This window comes from Phacochoerus africanus, chromosome 1, assembly GCF_016906955.1.
Source record: "Phacochoerus africanus isolate WHEZ1 chromosome 1, ROS_Pafr_v1, whole genome shotgun sequence".
NCBI classification, from domain to species: Eukaryota; Metazoa; Chordata; class Mammalia; order Artiodactyla; family Suidae; genus Phacochoerus; species Phacochoerus africanus.
The window spans coordinates 71,687,004-71,704,652 of NC_062544.1; the positions used below are offsets into that span (position 1 = coordinate 71,687,004).

Consider the following 17,649-nt stretch of genomic DNA (forward strand, 5'->3'; position numbering starts at 1 on the left):
TCATTAATGACACAAATTTACGATGCGTATAGCAGCTAAGTACTGTGTTTTGTGTGTCTAAATCAATACTATATTTTAAAGTCATGGTAATGATTAAACAATTAAAATAATTTATTTCTCAATTATAAAATATTATGTTCCAGTTGAGGAATATATAGAAACAGTGAAGTATGAAAAAAGAAAATTAAAAATAAATTCATATGTCATCAGTCTGAGCATTAACACATTTGCTTCCAGTGTTAATTTTTGATGGATATTTCAGTTACTGTTAGTAGAGAAATTACAGATATTCTCATGGTCAAAAAATTCTAACAGCTCAAAATATTTAAAAAGTAAAGCTCTTCCTCCAAGTCCCACTTCCCAGAGGATTTCCTATTTTTAATTCTTCTTGTAGACAATATTATTGTAAATATGTATTTTATATTCGTAACTTAAAAAATTTTATTTGCCAACTCCCTCCTTTTAAAAGATAAGGAATTCAACACACTTCAACCATCTATTTTCTCCTTTAGTTCTCTTAGTTGATGCTGTAAGCTTAAAAAAAAGTATTTTTTGATTTCCCCAATCTAGTTGCTCTCTATTGAAGTCTTTCTTTCCCTTTATAAAGAATGTATGTATTTATCTACATTCAGTCTTGCCGCTCCAATTTTGCTTGTCATGTTATTACTTTGTGTGTTAAGTTACTTGGGTTTACATTGATTTCACATCTAAACTTTCCATGCTTTTTGAGTTTATTAAAAGTACAAGTCAATAGTTCCGTCCATTTGTGAAAGCCTTTGTCTTTGAAGTTGTTGCTCAAGAAACCATCTTCCAAGTGTCAAGGTCTAATAATAATTTTGAAACTTGTCCAATAATAATAAATTAATTGAAGGCTTTTAAATATCCTGATGCTTTGGAGTATACCTTGAGGTATCTGATTTAAGTGGTATAGGGAGTCCCAAGATTAGTCTTATAATCAAGAAAGAATAACTAAATGATTACTTTGTCTGGATCTCTTCTGTAACCATTATTTCTCGATATCTTATGACAGTGTCTTCCTTATATTTCATTCTTTTTCATTTGGCTATAGTATGATCTTAAAATATATAGGACTGGTTGAATTCCTCACTTTCTGATGTTCAAATAAGTGTTCTTGCCATTATCTTTGATCATATGGAATACTAGATTCAAACATCTGTTTCAAATAGGCTCTGCTCTCTCCTAATACTTATACTGCTGGTGAGAAGTCTAATGTCAATCAAGTTTTCAGTCCTTAATAGATAATCTACTTTATTGTTTTGTTTTGTTTCTATCTGAAACTCTTTAGAATTTTTTCTTTATTCTGGCGTTTTAAAATTTCACCATAAATTTTCAGGTGTATTTTTAAAAATATTTGCACTTAGAATTTTTTCTTTCAGTTTTATTAAGACATATTTGACATATGGAACTGTGTAAATTTAAGGTGTTACACTATAATGATTTGACTTACATACATCATGAAATGATCACCAAAGTAAGTTGAGTAAATATCCATCATCTCATATAGATAAAAATTAAAGGAAAAGAATATCTTGTGATGAAAACTCAGGATTTACTCTCTTAACTTCCATATATAATATACAACTGTGTTAATTATACTTAAGTTCTACACAGTATTCCTAGTACTTATTTATCTTATAACTGACAGTTTGTACCTTTTTGACTACTTTCATCCTATTCCTCTTCCCCATATGCCCACTTCTGGTTTCTGCAAATTTGTTTGATCTCTTTATTATGAGTTTGTATGTATGTGTGTGTGTTTGAAGTATAATTACCTACAACACTGTGTTAAAATTCCTGGTCCACAACAGAGTTATTTGATATTTCTATAAATTTCAAAATGATCATTATGATAAGTCTCGTTACCAACTGTCACCATATAAAGGTATTACAAAATTTTTGACTATATTCCCCACACTGTACATTTCATCCCTGTGGTTAATTATTTCATAACTAGAAATCTGTACCTCTTAATCTCTTTCACTTATTTCTCTTATCCCCTACCCACATCATCTCTGGCAACATCTTACGTATTCTCTGTATCTGCAACTGTGTTTCTATTTTGTCTCATCATTTGTTTTTGTTTTTAGTTTCCACCATATCACTGAAATTATACAGTATTTGTCTTTGTCTTTTTGACTTATTTCACTTAGCATAATACCCACAAGTCCATGCATATTGTCACAAATGGCAAGATTTCTTGCTTTTTTATGGCTGAGTAATATTCTGGCCACTTAGGTTGCCTTTATGTCTTGGGTATTGTAAATAATGTTACAATGAACATAGGGGTACATATATTTTTCCTAATTAGTGTTTGGTTTTTTTTTTGGAAAAAAATATAGGATCTTAATTGCTGGTTTGTATGGTAATCTATTTTTTAAATTTTTGAGGAACCTCCATAGTGTTTTCCACAGTGGCTGAACCATATTACATTCCTGTTAACAGTGCCAGGAGGGTTTTTTTTTTCTCCACATTATCACCAACACTTAATATTTATTTTCTTTTTGAAAATAACTATTCTGACAGGTGTGAGGTGATATCTCATTGTGGTTGATTTGCATTTCTCTGATGATTAAAGATATTGAATGTCTTTTCATGTGCCTATTGGCCATCTGAATATATTCTTTGGAAAATTGTCTTGGGTCCTCTTTGCATTTTTTAAATTGGATTTTTTTGATGTTGAATTATATGAGTTATTTGTATATTTTGGATATTAATTCCTTATCAGATGTATTATTTGTAAATATATTCTCCCATTCAGTAGGTGGCCTTTTTGTTTTGATGATAATTTCCTTCATTGTATAAAAGCTTTTTGGTTTGATATAGTCCCATTTACCTATTTTTGTTTTTGTTTTCCTTGCCTGAGGTGACATTTCCAAAAACTGCTGCTAAGACCAGTGTCAAAGATTTTACTGCCTATGTTAGAAGTATTACCATTTAAGTCTTTAATCCATTTTGAACTTACTTTTGTGCTTGGTGCAAGAGAGTAGTCCAGTGTTGTGTTGGGAAAGTTCAACAGCTATATGCAAAAGAATCATTTGCTGAAGAGGCTTTCTTTTCTCCATTGTAAATTCCTCTTTTGTTATAGATTAATTGACCATATGTGTTTGTCCATTTCTGACTTCTTTTTTCTGTTCCATTTATCTATATGTCAGTGTCTGTGCTGATACTATACTGTTTCAATTACTATAGCTGTGTAGTATAGTTTGAAACCAAGGAGTAACCTTCAGCTCTGTCTGCTTTCTTAAGATTGTTTTGGGTATTCAGGGTCTGTTGTGTTTCTGTACACATTTTAAAACTATTTGTTCTAGGTCTTCAAAAAATGTCATTGACATTTTGATAGGGATTGCATTGAATCTGTAGATTGTTTTGGGTAGTATGGTCATTTTACTATTTCTAATCCTTCCAGTCCATGAGCATGGTATACCTTTCCATCATCTGTGATGTCTTCAGTTACTTTCATCAACGTCTTAATTTTTATGAGTACAAATCATTTATCTCCTTAGATTTACTCCTAGATATTTTATTCTTTTTGAGGCAAATGTAAACCAAACTGTTTTCTTAATTTCTCTTTCTGATTTTCATTTAGAATTTAATTAACTATTTCTACCTAAACATTTGTGTTTTTCCTGAATCACAGGGCAATTTTATTTATTTACCCTTCAAATTATTTTTCTTTTGGTTTTTTGGGGGGGTGGCTTTTTTTGGTAAACTCTTTTTAGACAGTGGAATTTGATATATGATCTGTTCATTTTTATGCTGATATGGTCTAGGTAGTCACTTTTTTTTTTCTTTTTTTCAGCTGCCCCAAGGCATGTGGAGTTCTTGCTACAGGGATCAGATGTGAGCCACAGTTGCAACTTACATCATAGCTATGGCAATGCCAATCCTTTAACCCAGTGTTCTAGGCTAGGGATCAGACTGCATCCTGACCGTGCAGAGACAGCACCAATCCCATTGTGCCACAGTGGGAACTCCTGCATCATTTCTTGAATGTAACAAATTTTTCAGGCTTTTTCTTCTGGATGATCAATGTATTCTTTAATACAGCCATTCTAGTAACAAGCCCAACTATTTTTTTTTTTAAGTTTTTAAGTGTATTCTACCCCAATATGTGATCTATTTCTTTTCAATGTTACTACTCATCCCATCTTTGATTTTCTTATTTCTGATTGGTGGTTTCCCTCAAATGCTTCCTGATTCCTGATAGTCTATTCATATTTATAAAAATAAAGTTTATTAATGTAAAAACCTTTAGGCTACCATACAATTAAGTCTTTTTTTCTAATCTACATCTTTATAGGGAAGACTGACTGAAATAATTATGTAAGTTAAAGAAGATGGATATTCAGGCCTTCCTTTAGTTTACATGTATGTGAAGAAAGCAAGGAGATGGGCCAAGGACATGCCCAGTTTCATAAATAGGATTTAATTCTGATGTAATAGTTACTCTGTTTTTGTTTAGTTTTTTGTTTTTTGTTTTTGTGTGTGTAACAGGGGATACCTTAGGAGGCTGTTGTTGGAGTCCTAGTGAGAGAGGATAGTAGCTTGGACTAATGATTTACTAAAAGGCAGTTCAACCAGATTCTGAACATGTTGTGGACTTGATGGATTAGAAGATCAAAAGTGTGAAATTAAGAACAATACTGAGCATATCAGATTAAGAGCAAAAGCAAAGGGGTTGACCTTAAATAAAAGTAGACCTATAAATGTAATATGAGGAAAGATTAAGTATATGAGACAGAATATTAGATGCATATATTTTGCTGGCGTTTCAGACAAAAGGAAGTAGTTATTTTGTTTCTCTTTTTAAATGGAATTGATATGAGGTCACAGAACAGAGAAATGTAGGATAAATATGAGAAAAGATATTTAGAAATGGTTATCAGAGAATTTTTAAAAAGTTTAAAAATACAGTACAATACCTCAGAAAAATTTTGTCCACTTGAGGTCAGAGTTTTAAACTTAAAGAGAGTTCATTTTATAAGGCAGTATATTTATCCAGAATTAAAGCTATAATATAAAATTCTTATTTTCATCTTCAATCACAACCATCCAGTGCACAATTACACAAGGCCACATACTGATATTTATACATGTTGTAATTTTCATGAAAGTTTGCTAATTTTCATTATTTTTATTGTCTTGAGTTACCTTTTCAACTTATTACACATTGAAAAAAAAATGTTGAATACTTTACAGTGGTGTTAACACACATTCATCTTTCTTTCCATATCCTAATATATAGTTATTATAAATGATTTGGGACAAAAATCAAACCGGAGGAAGCAACATTGAAAGTGTCCTAAAATAATTAAGTTAATGATAATACATTTCAAAGTAAATGGTGATGACTTTGCAGGAAATGCACCCAACAAGTGAATTTCTTCTTTTTGCTTGTGTTCCTTTTCAGACTTTTTCTCTATTTCGCATGCTCACTGATGTGCTCCATGTGTTCTGTGATTGGCAAACCAATCCCCTTTATCTCTGAGCTCTGATTTTTTTCCTCTGGAACTCTGAAATAGAGAAAATCTATATCTTCCCTGAACAGATTGTGGATGACAGCAGATCCCTTCTTTAGTCCTGCCTTTCACTTTTCAGAGATGTAGGTAATCTCAATAGCACAAGATGTCAACAAATGAACCATGTTGCTATCAGCCCAAGTCATACCCTAGTTTTCTGTTGTAATGTTTCTCTTCTTTGTTAGTCACTTTTAACTTGGTGACATTTAGGAAGATGCTATTTGTATGTGTGACTTTGGTAAAATAAAATTAACTGAAGACTTGTTCAACTGAACACAACTGAAGGGTTGTGTGTACTATCATAACAAATTGCCTGACTATGAACTATGATACCAGGTACTGTAATGGGTGACATACACAAAATTATCTCCTTCAACATATGTAATCATCACTTCTCCAGAAATGTGTTCTTGGACCATCAAAAGATGAACAGACTGAAAGCCAGTGCTTATCAATGTCAACACACTAAATGGCAGTGCCAGAATTTTACCCAACTTAGTCTCTACCTAAAATCTAAGCACTTGAAAAATAAATAAATAAATAAATAAATCTAAGCATTTGTTTTCAGGTTTCCTTGAAAAAATGGCATATGGATCTTATAGTAAAGAAGTCCATTACATAATATATTCAGCAAAGTTCTAAGGGAGATTCAGAAATGGTTGATTGAATAGGGACAATGCTATTTTAATATAAAAGTTGTATCATTGGAATCCTCTTCTGTGCAGAGTAAAATTAAAAGTGTAGCCAAAATGCGCTAGAAAGACTTATTGGACTTAGGAAAGGTTCTTGCTTGAAGAATATCATAAGAAATTCTTCAATGTCAATAACAGCTAGTTAGTAACAATAAGCAGAACATATGGTTAGGGACAATATGTTTAAACTTGCCAACTGTAATACACGAATATTGGTAGCTTGAGGAATCTTTAGATAGGCAGAGAAGAGCAATGATAGTTCCTTTCTGGCAATGACTTGAGGCTTACATATACGTTTTAAGGACTACAATATTCTGGTAATAAGAGTACCTATAGTTTAATGTGTTTACTCTAGGGGCTGAATAATGAGCAAAGCAATGAACTTAAAGCCTGAATTTTCACTGCTCTCCTTAGCTTGTCATATGATTCTCACAGCCTATGGTGACCAAAAACACTGGACTTATACAACACAAGAGCCCTACAGAGAAATTACTTCAGCATACCACACACTATTGACTTGGAATACGAAAGGAAGAGAGTAATAATAACATAAGGAACCCTGAGATATGGGTAAATAAAATCCCTTTTGATCTTGCTACTCTTCCTAGAGTCCCAAATTAACTCTGGCAATATGAAATTTATTTTGGATGCACATTTCTAGAAAATACTTTGGAGACTGTTCTTTTTTTAGATTGTTCTGTTCTTTATGGGGTTGATGGCCTCCATAAATTTTTGTGTGAGTTAAAAATAATCAAGCTTTCCCGTGATAATCCAAGGTAATAACATAAATAACCTTCAATATATAGCAACTACCCTTACTGTTGTGCACTCAAACGCACCTACACCTACATTCAGGATAAGAAAAGATGATAGAGTTCACATTTCAATTGCTTTCAATACAATTTCTTACTTGATGATTAATTATACATGTGCACTATTTAGAAACCCTTTTATAAACAACTTCAGATAAACAAAGAAATAAATGGTATAAAGTGTAATCACACATTCTCAAATGAAGAACAAGTTTCTCCTGCATTAAAGTTTTAAAAATTTTATAACATTTTATTTGCCAATTTTGCATGCTGTAGACTATGCCAATCTCTACTGAGTTAATTTGATCTATTCTTAGTTTTTCCAAGGTGGCCACACTTATGAAGTTTCCAACTTTCACATCATCAGCTTTTGTACATATGAGAAAAGTTTCATTTACCAATCAGTGATATACAATTGAATTTACTTCCGCTTTGATCTTTATGATTTCTTTCTTTCCACTAACTTTGAGTTTTGTTGTTCTTTTTTTTAGAGTCTAGAAAGAAAAATAGAAAAGTTAGGTTGTTTATTCAAGAACTGATATTTTTAAATATCTATTTGAGTTTTAGCAGTTTTTTCAAAAATCTCTTCTGAATTCTTTACAGTCTTTCTCTTCTCTCCTCTCAAATCCCTTCCTTCCCCTCTCCGTCCCTCTCTCACCCTATTATTTCTGTACCATTGATTCTGTCAAAATTTCTCTTGTCCTTTAGGTGCTGTAACAGCTTTTATCACTAGTGTTATTTTCTGTATATTACTCATAAAATTTTGTCTTTCGCTCAAAACTCTTTCCCAAGCTGCTGTTTCATGTTGCCAAGTGACTCTTGTGTAACTCATGATGCCTAGCTAACACCTCAATATCAGCATATTCCAATCTGAGTCTATAATATTTCCTAACCAGATATGATTCTTTCTTCCTCCTACTAACAAAAGTGTCATTTTTTTCTCAGGACTGAGATTAAAAACTCTGATTCATTCCTAGCCACATCATGCTACAGTTAATTATTTCTATAAATATCTATATAGTATATGTGCCTTACTCTTTTATTATACCAAGTGAAAGGTGTTTATTATATCTTTCTGGATTATAACTATAAATTAGCAAAAGTTTTATCATCCTGCAATTCAACACATAGAGTGATAATCAACCATTTTGTATTCAACCAATATAGTTTGATTATTAAGTCTTAGAAAATGTGGACAAGTATCCCCAGCAGACCAATTCTTTCCTTACACAGGGCTCCTGTTCTGATCTCTCTGTTCCTACATTTAAAGAAAAAAAGCTGTCACAATGGCATAGAAGCTAAGCCCTGATGGTAACTGACAGTCATCCTACCTGCCTAATTAGCAAAAGTTTAGGCAAGAGATGATGATGGGATATGATAGACTATATAAAGAGAAAGAACTTGAGATAGAGCTCAATGGATGGCTTGAGGATTATTAATAAAACAAGATGAACTGAATTTGATTTATTGGGTTAATCGTAGTGGTGAGGAAGACTGTTTAATGAGCATGCAACCTCTGTAGTCATAGAAGCTCCCACATTCAGGAAGCCCCCAGGTTTAGTTTAATGGCTTCTTGAGGCCATTTTGAAAATCTTCATGTATAACAAATCCACATATTTTCATTTTTCACCCATCATCAAATTGTAGAGCCAGTCATGGAAGTGAGGACAAGAAAAACATCAAAACTAATTTCAGGATTCTATTCAGACTATTTTTTGTGTGTTTGTGTGTGTGTGTACATTTTATAAACTTCATTCTCTAACCCCAGCTCAAACAAATGGTATTGAAAGTAATTTATCAATTTCTTACACTATGAAAAATGCTGTCCATATATCTTTTAGAATCTATGGCACTGAATTACATTTTACTGGTTTCTTTTTCTTTTCTTTCTTTTTTTTTAGCTTAAAGCCAGGGAATCTGCCTTACATTATATTTATCAATTGAACTTTCTATATGATACTCTATATGTATTTTCTGAATAAATCTATTCGTGCACACATATATACTTATATATTTACATTCATGTAAACATATGTGTATAAGTGTATGCATATACATATATACATATAGGTTTATATATAAGAATATATAAAGTTTTAAACATAAATTTATAAGTATATTGTATACACACATTCTTGGCTAAATGTTAAGAAGTATAGAAACTTGTGTTCAACTCAGTTTTGTAAATGTCTTCTGATCATTAACACAATTTAAGTCCATTATAGTCTCAATTAGCAATAACATGCTAAGGAAAGGATACAGACAGAAGATTATGAGACGAAAACAAGGAAACAGTCAATAAACATTCTAGTAATCACATGAATAGAAACTAAAACAATGAGATAATTTTCAGCCATTGAATAAGCAAATTGGAAAAAGAAATGTTCTTGCTCAGAAATAGTGAGGAAGCAATTAATCTTTTACTCTTTTCTAATGGTGTTTGGAGCAATAACATAATCATCTGTATTTAAAAAATAGTCACAAATTTTACTTAGTAGCTGCATGGCCAGAAGTCTATTCAAGTGCAGTAGTCAGAGATCCAGGAGAAGATCTGTTGAGGTATTATTGATAATATCCAAAACTTGGAAACAACATCAATGTTCAATGGCAGGAAAGAGATTTAGGTATATCACATATATGCTTTGAATATAATGCTGTATTTTGTTGAAAATATTTAATAAGTGATTTTAATCCTATAGAAAAATCTGATACATTAAATTAAGGCTGGGAATGGAAGTTCCCAGGCTAACAGTTGATTCATAGATACAACCACCAGCCTATGCCACAGGCACAGCAATGCCAGATCCAAGCTACATCTGCAAATTACACCACAACTCATGGCAACACCAGATTCTTAACCCACTGAGTGAGGCCTGGGATCTAACTCATATCTTCGTGGATGCTAGTTGGGTTCATTTCCACTGAGCCAAAATGGGAGCTCCTGATACATTAAAATTTAAATTTAAGATCTATGCATTAGTTTTCAAGGTGTTTTATAAGAGATTCTTAGGGAAAACTTTAGTGATAGTAAGTTTAAGAGTTAATGTATACCACTGCCTCTCTGGGGTAGCCACAAATGTACATTAGCAAATTAAACCTTGTCCTACAAATATCAGAGTTTTGGTCAACCAGAAGTTCTGATTAATTGAACATTAAGAAACCCTTGTTTTTCAACTTAAACAACTTGATATCAAAAAAGCCAACAACCCAATTGAGAAAATGGGCAGAAGACCTGAATTGACATTTCTCCAAGGAAGATATATAGATGGCCAACATGCACATGAAAAAATGCTCAACATCCCTGATTTTTAGAGAAATGCAAAACTACCACAAGATAGCACCTCACACTGGTCAGAATCACCATCATTAATATGTCCACAAATAACAAATGCTGGAATGGGTGTGGAGAAAAGGGAACCCTCCTGTACTGTTGGTGGGAATGTAAGTTGGTACAACCACCATGGAAAAACAGTATGGAGGTACCTTAGAAAACTATACATAGAACTAGCATATGACCCAGCAATCCCACTCTTGGGCATATATCTGGGCAAAACTTTGCTTGAAAAAGACACATGCATGCACATGGTCATTGCAGCACTATTCACAATAGCCAAGACATGGAAACAACCCAAATGTCCATCAACAGATGATTGGATTAGGAAGATGTGTGGTATATATATATATATATATATATATATATATATATATATATACACACACACACACATATACATACAATGGAATACTACTCAGCCATTAAAAAGAACAAAATAATGCCATTTGCAGCAACACCGATGGAACTAGAGACTCTCATCCTGAGTGAAGTAAGTCAGAAAGAGACAAATACCATATGATATCACTTATATCTGGAATCTAATATATGGCACAAATGAACCATTCCACAGGAAAGAAAATCATGGACTTGGAGAATAGACTTATGGTTGCCAAGCAGGAGGGAGTGGGATGGATGGCATGCTTGCCTTTGGAATGGATTATCAATGAGATCCTGCTGTGTAGCACTAGGAACTATGTCCAGTCACTTATGCTGGAGCATGATAATGTAAGAAAAAAGACTGTATACATGTATGTGTAACTGGGTCACCATGCTGTACAGTGGAAAATTGACAGAAAACTGTAAACCAGCTATAATGGAAAAAAATAAAAATCATTATATAAGTATAAAAAAGAGACCCTTGTTTTTATAGATTGAGGTTGTAAAATGATTTTTAAATATTTGTCTCTTCTGGTATTATAAATATTATATGCTGTATACAATGTAATATTTCTTTGATAGTTAAGAATCTTACAAAACTTCAGGGTCACTGAAATGGCAGTTTTCATTATATAACACTAGGAGGTAAATACAGATATGGGAGGTTGAACTGAGTGAGTGCTGTCTCCAGGACATTGCATGGAAGCTATGTTTTCTCTTTTAATAAAAAGCTCTTGGGTAAGAGGTTTTTTTATTTCTGATTTGCCTTTTTCTGCTAAAAAATGAAGTGTAGAAATCAAATATGATTGATTTAATGAATACTTAACTGGGCACTACCAGTTGGGATTCAACTAACCTTTTTTAAGTCTTTTATATGCAAAGGACTATGCTAGACCCCTTTGTATGTATAAAACTCTTCAAAGATTGCAAAAGCTCCATGCAAAGTGAAGGCAGTTCCTCAAATTACAGGGAAGGTAGCATGTTCAGAGAGTAAAACAAGCTGGTTAACCAACTCTATATTTAATATTAGTGGTAGATGGATGGCTTAATCTTAGGTCTCCAGTCTCCAGAGTAGAGTTACAACAAGCAACATTTACATGTACCATGTACCACGTGTTCATTTGTATCTAGCAATAAATCAGGAGACAGAAAGGTAAAAGTATAATAAGGGAAGCAAGTTTATGTGGAAGGTACTATATGCCCAGTAATTTTCTAAGCATATTATGTATTATGACATATTTAATCTTCTGGAAGGTTAAGAGATAGGTAATATGAACTTTTTACTAAAGAAAATAAGTACATATAATATAATGATGTAGCTTCCTAAATGTATTTGTTTCCAGATTCTGTGTTCTTAATGACTATGCTCTGTTGCCTCCAACTATAACACAGTTTGTTAAATGAGATATTGACAGACTCATTTTTAATTAATTTATTTTGTCTTTCATCTTTTTAGGGCTGCACCTACAGCATATGGAGTTTCCCAGGCTCAGGATCTAATTGGAACTGTTGCTGCCAGCCTATGCCAGAGCCACAGCAATGCCAGATCCAAGCCATGTCTGTGACCTACACCACAGCTCATGGCAATGCCAGATCCTTAACCCACTGAGTGAGGCCAGGGATCAAACACACGTCCTCACGGTTCCTTGTCAGATGCGTTTCTGCTGCACCACGACGGGCGTTCTTTATTGACAGACTCTTAAAAGCATTTTAAAACAAAATGTAGAGACAAGCCAAACCTATTGGAGCAAAGTGTGTACTTAGAAAAGGTGATCTTTGTTCTGACCCATGGAGGATGGGTAAGGTAGAACCAAGGTACCGGGGAAGAAAAGAGTGGAGGTTGTCTAAGGACTGAGGGAGAGAGAAGAGTTAGAGGTTATTAGTTTTGTCAACTGAATGAATATATAATGTTACAGCTCACAAAAATATGAATTAACTTAAAAGGACCAGCTATAGCTAAGTCTTCTTGAATGCAATATTCCTGATATATTCTCAATATTTTAGAGTTAAGATAATCATCAAGCCCATTTTGATGCTTTGATTTTATTAAGGATACCCGTTGACCTTTACATTTTTGATGGGCATATCACACAATTGCTTTATACTAAAACTATTGTCAGTAGGAATCTCAGAGATCTCATTCATAAGTTTTCATTCAAAGACCTGTCTCTGCTGCCATATTTTTAATACAATCGTACTTTTGGACTCAGCCTTAGTATTTCTTCTTTGTTAGGTGTGAGGTAACTTTTAGGTTTTCAAGACCCCTTACTTTTTTTTCCCCAGGTCTTCATCCAAATCTGCTGACTTCTTGTGTAAAATGCATACGGGTGGCTTCAGTGTTCATAGCACTGAACATGGGTAATGTTTAATACGGGTATTAAAAAAACCCAATAATTCTACCTGAAGTTAAAATTCTGCAGCTTACTACTAGAAACTTTGCTTTAGAAAAGAACCTCCACATTTCTAAACATAAGAGAATGGGACCTTAACCTACTGCTACACTGAATAATTGTACTAGAATTCTCCATGTGGACTCCAATGAAATCATGAAAAAAGGTAATGACATATAGCAAGATCATATCATATGTTTTCCCTATTTCCTGTCTAGCATGTCTGTCAGAGAAAGAAATTGGATTATTTTGAAATGACTTTTCAAATGTGATATAGACTCAGGTGACCCCACTATTTTCTTTCCATCCTGGTCTACTCATCTCTTAAAAAATCTCCTGGAGTTCCCGTCGTGGCACAGTGGTTAACGAATCTGACTAGGAACCATGAGGTTGTGGGTTCGATCCCTGGCCTTGCTCAGTGGGTTAAGGATCCAGTGTGCTGTGAGCAGTGAGGTAGGTTGCAGATGCGGCTTGGATCCCGCGTTGCTGTGGCTCTGACATAGGCCAGTGGCTACAGCTCCGATTAGACCCCTAGCCTGGGAACCTCCATATGCCGTGGGAGTGGCACTAGAAAAGGCAAAAAGACAAAAAAAAAAAACTCCTTACTGGCCAGTTTTCACATTTAGTTCAATTATTCCTAATTTGGAAACTCCATGTTCCGTCATGTTTCAAAAGTTTGGAAAACATTTGCTTGTCACTGTTTTATTTTTACTAAATCTTCAAAGTTTACCAATTTTTTTGAGATATTTTTTAAAATTCTGGCATGTACTTTATGTAATCTTTGTCCAAGAATTAATCACTTAAAACTAGGATCTATTAGTAAATTTTCACTTATCTTGGGTCCCAGTGTCTTTATTTTATCATTTTTAGTTCAACAAGGATCTATTTTATGGAAAATAAAACATTAGGAGTTTTACTTTTCCTTTGTCAATTATCAACAGTCTCATTAGAGCCAAACAAGTTCTTTTTTTTTATATTTTACATGTGCTGAAAAATGCATTTATTAGTAGTATGAGTAATTACATAATCTGATCACTTTGTTATTAGTATGAGTAATAATTAGATTAATAAATGAGTAAGGGGGGCAATGCTTTTTAAAATTAATTACATATACATTTAACTTTGAAATATTTTTGATCTCGTCTTTTCATTTTCCTTTATCAGTATTTCCCCAGTACTCTGCAATTCCTAATCTGAGTGAGTAAAGGTTAACTTTATTAGGTTATCTTTAAGCATATTCTTAGTTGTAATCTTTTTATCACTATAAAACTTCTCTTTTGGAGTCCCATCATGCCTCAGTGGTTAACAAATCTGACTAGGAACCATGAGGTTGCAGGGTCAATCCCTGGCCTTTCTCAGTGGGTTAAGGATCCCATGTTGCTGTGAGCTATGGTGTAGGCCAGCAGCTGCAGGTCTGATTAGACCCCTAGCCTGGGAAGCTCCATATACCACAGGAGCAGCCCTAGAAAAAGGCAAAAAGAAAAAAATAAACTTCTCATTTATGTTTGTAAAAAAAAAAGCAATCTGCAATATTTATCACCCAAGCATATAAAATAAATATTTCAAAAAAAATCATTTATTGCTTCCCGTTTCATCAGCTGTTTTCCTTTACATAATAATTGGATCACTTTTTAATATTATTATTGTAATTTCAATAGTCATTTCAATTAAAATTCAATCATGGCACCATGTTTGTGTAGTTAATTGCTCTAAGTGCCAAATTATAACAAGGGATACATATACATTTAATTTACATTCCTTTATATTTGAAAACATTGCATAGCCTCCTGAATTTCCAGGGTAAAATTGAGCATGAGATGACATCTAAAGAGACAATTTCCTGAGTCTGTCTCTCAGAGAAGGATCACAGTTTAGCATTACAATTTTATCTTTCCAATTTCTGTAGTCTGACCAGCATCAATCTTGTGTTGGATGCTTCCCTGTCACCAGTGAAAATGATTCTTATAACTCTCCAGTAACAGAAGTGGGGACTCAGGAGCAGAAACGTCCATGCTTTCTGTTTCAGAGATTAGCTCTGTAATAAATTTTGCTGACTGATGCATTGTCCACTTTTTGGAAGTAATCTTTGACATAAGGAGAAAATAAGCACCTGCCTACCACCTGGCTTTCCCCAAGAAGCATGTTCCTCCTGGGTTCACTTACTTTCTCTTTTTTAACCTGAAAGTATAAGAGATGAACTAAGTGGCTGACAGGCTTGCTTTTCTAGGGCCAGGGAAAGTTGGTGCAGTTGCAGAAGATCAAAATTCAGAAGCCATTTTAATCCCTTGTACATTTCATCCTTGGGTTTGGGGAAAATCCTGAGCCCTGAAGCTGAGTGCAGTCCCATATATATAAAGCCTCCCTCGATGAGTGGGTGCTTTTCCTAGAAATGGATTGCATTATTTGGCCATACTGACAGATCCTTCTGCATGTCATCCCACTCTGGAGCAACTGCCTGTCGACTTCTATTACGACCGTCCCCTAGATGTGCTTATTACAGTCTTACTCAGGGAAAACCGCCATGGAGGGCTAGCCAGAACACACCATTGTCAAGTGTGTCTCTCGGATGCTCAGTGTTGGTGTCTCAGCAAAGGCTTTAGGATCAAAGTGCCAAACATGTTCTTTCATTCAGAGTTAAGCCAAATAAGAGGCTTCTCTAGAAACATCCATCATGTGAATTTTTAAACCACATAACCCCGATAGACCAAAAGTTCCTCTTTATAGCCCCTTTATTTTTCATAACTATTCTTCTCTTTGTGTTCCCAGGGCTTCATCAAAACAGGAAGATTTGAAATGGATTCTTTTCAGTAACCACAAAATGAATATGATTTTCTGATTTTATGTCCAGATATTTTGCAAGGGGAATCTCATTTAAATCAGAAACAGCATGAGAGAAAATATACAAAACACATAATACAACATTGGCTCATTATTTCTCATGCTATTGTTTCCATTTCACTTTTCCCTGAGAGTTTCGATTTCAGAGATTTCCAAATTCTCATTGTCTCCTAACATCTTCCTTAGGAGTAACTGCACACTTAAATGTGCAATTCCTTCTCAATTAGAAATAATCCAATTTGAGGGCTGCTTTGATTGTTTCCGTTGGTTTGTTTAATCATACCCAAACCCCAAACCAAATTAAATCCCACTGCATGTCACATCACTCAAAGATAGTCAAATAAAACTCTAGCTGATTCAAAACATCCCTTCTTTAAAATTACACAGTTTTTCATTTCATTTTCTCAGAGACCTTATGAAGTGAGATTATTCTCTAGATTTTAAAGAGAAGCCTTCCTAGCCTCAGAGAATTGAAACAGTTTAGACAGGTTCTGATACAGAAGAAAGTCTGAGACAGAATTGGAATCCATGTCTCATGGCCTTTAGAGGGCCTCTTCCCTCTATCACACTGTATCTCTTAAGCTTAAGCCTCGTTCCTTTGAATCTCTGAACCTGAGCATTTATTGTTATCAACTAACCAGAGCAAGTAAGGGTGCCCTCTTAGTGGTTGCAGTGATAGTCTTGTACAATTCTTAGTATATTTGCCAAATGATCCTTGGAGTAGCCATTCAATATAGATAAACTCCTACACTTGTTTACTACAATATTTTAAACGGGGATACTTTATGTTCTTAGTGAGTGTGGGTGACTCTGTTGGGAGAAAGGACTAAAGTCGTTTTGCATCAATTGTGCATGTAACCAATCAGGCCTGAAGTCCTTGTTATCAAAAGCTGTGTACATTACAAATCATTTAAATGTATTCTGGAGTAATAACATGTTTGAAGTTATGTGTGTGTGAAAGAGAGTTATCCTGGCACAAGCAAAGGGGCTAGGAAAGGGCATTGCGGTTCCTGTTCATCTTCGCAAATATACTGCTGACCTCCAGGGGAAAGCTCTATCTCTTCTAAACCCTCCATGCCTTGAGTACTTTGGGGTAAGGTATTAGAGGGCATCACTCGAGCTAAATCTCGCGGCTATCACCGGACTATGGATCACTGATGAATGAGGCAGCAGTTGAATGTTTAGCAGGCTGTGACGACTTTGCACGGAAACAGGAAAATTTATTACCAGCCTGCCACCTCAGCGCCTGCCCTGCCTGCTTTTTCTCCCGGTTCCCTCCCGAGGTCTACTCCCAGTCCATCTGACAGTCAAACACTTCTGGCCCCCTTCTCCCCCTCCCCTGCGGAGAACCCAGGGTCTCAACTGGTACGGAGTCCTGGTCGTCATTTTTTTCAGCTCCGATGGAAAGATGAGCCGCCGGTCCGGGCTTTTAATATTTTTAACTGTTTCCATCAATGGCATTGCATTGCACATGACCTTGCCGATGGGGGCCACAGGCTCTCCGTTCTGTGTGCTCTAGGATTTTAGCAGCCCCCAAAGTATGCACGATGGGGGTTAAAAGGGGAAAGAAAAAAAAAAAAAAAAAAAAGGAAGCAGAGGGAAAGGCGGCAGACGGGAGAGCCAGGAAGGAGAGGAAGGAGGAGAGACAGAGGAGAGGATCAGGCG

The 17,649-nt window shown here is 34.6% G+C and overlaps 1 protein-coding gene across 1 annotated transcript in view; it reads left to right on the top strand.

Annotated features, from left to right (window-relative positions):
* The window catches only part of CDH18 (cadherin 18), a 721,675-nt gene that overhangs the window by 216,756 nt on the left and 487,270 nt on the right, over positions 1–17,649 (top strand). The gene's annotated exons all lie outside the window — the stretch shown is intronic.